Source organism: Etheostoma cragini, chromosome 11 (assembly GCF_013103735.1).
Source record: "Etheostoma cragini isolate CJK2018 chromosome 11, CSU_Ecrag_1.0, whole genome shotgun sequence".
Taxonomy (NCBI): domain Eukaryota; kingdom Metazoa; phylum Chordata; class Actinopteri; order Perciformes; family Percidae; genus Etheostoma; species Etheostoma cragini.
Genome location: NC_048417.1, coordinates 24,345,914 through 24,350,492, shown reverse-complemented (window position 1 = coordinate 24,350,492; position 4,579 = coordinate 24,345,914). Strand labels below are relative to the sequence as shown.

General features: G+C 41.6%; 1 long non-coding RNA gene across 1 annotated transcript in view; it reads right to left on the bottom strand.

Annotated features, from left to right (window-relative positions):
- LOC117952518 overlaps positions 1-3,039 on the bottom strand; it is a 10,375-nt gene extending 7,336 nt beyond the window's left edge. Inside the window, exons 1-3 of the long non-coding RNA XR_004658430.1 lie at positions 2,836-3,039; positions 2,263-2,293; positions 1,778-1,904 (exon numbers count right to left, since the gene is read on the bottom strand). This is a non-coding gene — a long non-coding RNA (uncharacterized LOC117952518). The remainder of the gene's footprint in view (positions 1-1,777; positions 1,905-2,262; positions 2,294-2,835) is intronic.
- Positions 3,040-4,579: the final 1,540 nt, after the last annotated feature.

The following is a 4,579-nucleotide window of genomic DNA, read 5'->3' as shown; positions in this document are numbered from 1 at the left end:
GGGGGGGGGGGGGGGGGGGGCAGAGAGAATAAAGGTTTTGTACTTTTGGGAAACATTGCGCATAACTGGGAGGCATGAGAAGGTGTCAGATGTGGCCCGCATGTGTTGTGGTATATATTTCAAACTCCTGTTACTAAAGAAGTTTTAACGTTATCATATCTTCTCAATTATTCATATCAGTCCACTGGTTAAGAGGAACACATGACTTATCGTCCCTTATATACACCGTATTCAGCAATTCTTGGTTCAGCGTCTTACTTAAGGAAACTTCAACAGGACAAGAACAGCTGGGGATCAAACCGCCAACCTTAAAGGACGACTGGTTCTGAGACACAGCCACGCCATTTCAAATGCAGTACCATCAATATCTTAGTGCTTAAAGGTTAGCACAATTAATTTTAGACCAACTTTTTATGGGTTTACTTTTCTACCCCTGTGCATTCATTATGGAGGAGACATTACATATGAAAATTAACTAACTGAAATATTGTACTGATATATGTAAACACTAGGGTGTGATTTCAACTGGGGACAGGGGGAACATGTCCCCTCCATTATTTAAAATCCATCAAGCCTGTAAGCCCAATGGTGCATCCCATTCTCCGACGGTTATGTTTAGACACAAAAATGACTAGTTAAGATTAATAAAAAGATTTGGGTTTGGGTGAACACTCCTAGGACACAAAAATGTTTCCATGGGTGAAAGTCTTGTGTTATTAGGAGACAACTCCGCCCTTGAGTTAAAAGCCCTGCGGTCTTATACATCAGCAGCCAATGTGGTACATACAGCAAGAAATACATACAAAGGACTGTACTTTACTCTATCTAGCTTTGTGTAAAAAATAGTTCAATAAAACAGCCTGATTGGTGTGCTATGTCCGGGCCAAAACCTTCAACTAATATTTTGATCGCAGTTCCACCCCTCCCAGAGACCTTGTTTCTTTCAAACTATCACCATTTCTCTGTGATAGGTTTGAGCTGTGGATAGGTCTGGAGAAGGCCGGGCTCTTTGAGAACTTCAAGAAAAAGAGAGCAGGATTCTTGACCTCTAGCAATCACTTGATCAATCAGCTCATTGACGCCTTCTTCCGGCTGTGAAACGTGCTTCAGTTTCTGATATTGTCTGTCTGTGATAATCCGTTTGGCGTAAACATGCTGCAGAATGAAGGAGCGATCGGCCCTCAGGCACTCGACAAGTTCCAACTTGTGATAAATGATTGTTTCCACAGACGGGCCCTGCAAAAGACGAGAGGTGTTGCTTATCAATCCTGAAAGAATCAGGTTTTATGAAATGGGTCAATTGCTTTTGGGAAACTATACTTTTTGTAACTGACGGATAAAGTTGGCTGCCATTTTTATTTCAGCATGGGGTTTGAAGGTATGCCTGTGGGGATTGCATGTGTGTGTGTGTGTGTGTTTATGTGTGTGTGTGTGTGTGTGTGTGTGTGTGTGTACCTGAGAGGACGCCTCGTCTTGTCTACTCTCCCTGAGAGAGGAAAGCAGTGTTAGGATTTGCTGAAATGTCCAGACAGAATGTTTATGCAGAATACCGGTAAATATGTAACAGAGGTTGGTCAGATGTTACCCACACGTACTGTAGTTTTAATGGATTTATATTCACTGATAAATTGATATCCCCATCAACTTCAACACCAGATAACCCATCAGTAGACGTCACATTGCACGCTCCACCAGCTTTTCCTAAAAGAAGAATGAATGAGCTCAATCAAATATTGCCTTCTTGTCTTGAAATGTGTTGAGGAATATTACTGCTAACCACTCGGACTGCTTACCTGGATCACTCCGTATTTCAATGTTCATGTTCAAGTTTTTTGCTTTTACATTTTGGATTTTTCTGTCGGTAACAACACTGTTACTATCGGCGACTGGCCGTGTCTGTGAGCCTGTAAATATGAATAACAGTCTTCCTTCAGAAACGTATTAACAATGTATATAAAAGAGAAAGTTGAACCTCGGACTTGATTTAAGCCAGATGCATGTTGAGGTTCCCTCCCAGTCTCTACAGTGCAGACAGCAGCTGTAGACTACTATTTTACAGGCTGAGCACCTGTTGCTGTTGCTGCTAATGTTCTGGAAGCTGCCTCAGAATGTCAAAGAAGCACTGATGGCTATCTCCTCCCTTTTGAATTATTATTTTCAAAAGCACTCTCTTGTCTAATGTCTAATGCACTGCTTTGCTTTTTGTACCTCAAGAAACTCATGTAGGCTACAGATCAAATATAAGGATGCAATCAGGGTCACCTGCATTCTGCTTCTGCCACGGGTCCATGATCTGTAATGAGACATTACAACAGAAAGGCATTTTGACGTCATGTTTCACGTGGATTTCTTGGTTCCCTCCAGTAAAATAATGACCTTAATTGAAATAATTCACCCGGAATCGAAAGTGAAAATGCTTGAGCCTACACAATTACGCAATACAATGCAATAGTTGTAGGCATTAGTCTGTAAAGTTACAGGCCAGAAAGAGTCACAAAAGTTCAGAAAAAGTATACATATATATAATTAATAACTTGTTTTGATCTTTTAACCTTTTTAATTTTATCGGTGGTTTAATGTATTTTCTCCACGTATCCTGCGGAACTGTGTTTGAACGCACAACGTAACTCGGTACTTATATTATTAACTGTTGAACGACTTATAAGTGCAATGAAAACACAATAACGTATGTAGATTTAGTGAGGAAGCTCCTGTACACACATGTAGGCAAGAAAAAGGTAAATCATCATAAAGACTCAGAGGACAACAGTGCGAACTTCACCAAACTATCCACATCTGTCTTTTGATGACAAACAGAGCGCACACATAACCTACCTTAGTTTGAAGTGATTTGTCGTGGTGTAGATATTATCCAACAAAACCTGTGAGTATGTGTTCAATAAATCTAGCGAGGAAATATGAAAAAGTTCTCGGTTTATAGAGGACGGAAACCAAGCGTGTGTTGCTTCCTTCTTCGCTGTGCGTAACGCGCAGCGCAGCAGAGACAGTATACTGAACTCCCACTCCCACAGTGTGTGTGGATCATCCATGGTGGGGGTAGGGGATCAGTAAGGCAGCATGCACAACAGTATGTGGTGTAGGTCTGCTCTGAAGCAGAGCATATAGTCCCAGGTTTAGCGCACTATGTCTACGTCTTGCGCTCACACACAGTGCATGGATGCGCTGCAGTGGGCCATTGGATATCAACCTTACTGGAGCTTTCTGTGGGATCTGCTGTCAAATGTCCCATTCAGTGGTGGCTTGTCAATAACAATAATAATAGTATTAGGCTAGTGTATGATTTATTAATCCCGCAAGGGGAAATAACTTACACTCTGTTGTTATTAGGCTTACACACATTACACAAAGGCATGAATTACACCCACATGCTCATGCACTAATGGGGAGATGTCAGGTTGGGGGGGGCCTGCCCATGGAAAGGCGGCCCGAGCAGTTTGGGGTTCAGTTTCTTGCTCATGAGCACCTTGGCAGTGCTCAGGAGGTGAACTGGCACCTCTTCAGCTGCCAGTCCACCACCATACTTTGGTCCGTACGGGGATTGAAACAGCGACCCTCCGGTTCCTGACCCAACTCCATACTGCCAACCCTAATAGAGGCCACCGGGGAACCACCCCCATGAAATTCCATAAATACAAAAATGATATAATAATTAACTGAAAAAAGATGAATAAAATGTACAAAAATACAAACTTAAGATATGGAACTTTGTCCTTTGATCAAAAACACAATAACCGTTGTATAGCGTCCTCTGGTGGACAGAGGACGCTATGAACTATACAACGCCAACACTCATAACAGGGTTGACTGTCCATTTTGATTTCATTTTTTAGATATATGATACATTTAATAATTTAAATATTCATTTATCAGAAGGATTTATAATGACAAGGACATGATTCTGATTAATGAATATTAAAATGTATTATTAGTAATGCCGATACAAATGTCCTTTGAGCAAAATCAACAAATAAATAAATAAATGAGTAAGTTAAGAGGACTGAGGAAACTGTAGCAAAAGGTTAGTAGTTGCCGACACCCAGGGGCGCTGCGCCAGGGTGGGTTGGAGTCAGGATTACGGCTCAGTTACATGTATGGCTTTCCAAGAGTGTGTTAGACAAACTCACCGACAGTGGTCCCGAGACGTATCCTGAACCCAGCAGCAGAACTCGCAACAATAATAATAAAATAGTTTATTTAGTAGTTAGAGCCTCAGTGATGCAGGGGGAGACTCGGAAATGACGGAGAAGACTTCATACATGACGAATCCCATGACTTTAGATTAAATGCAGCTTTAACAGACTTAGACAGAGAAGACAGGTCCCTCTCATGAGATACTTTAGAGAAGATGTAAAAATATGAAAATACATTTGGATACATGCAGAAGGAATATTCAACCTATCACTCAGCATTTGATAAAAACTGTCTTAAATCGGACAGGGACGTTGGACAAATGGATGTGTAGGCCTACGTGATGTTGCGTTCCAGGGAACCCGTAACTCGTGTTTTAAAACGTTCGACCTGTGACAGAGTCCTGGAACGGCAGTCGAACCCCTAACTT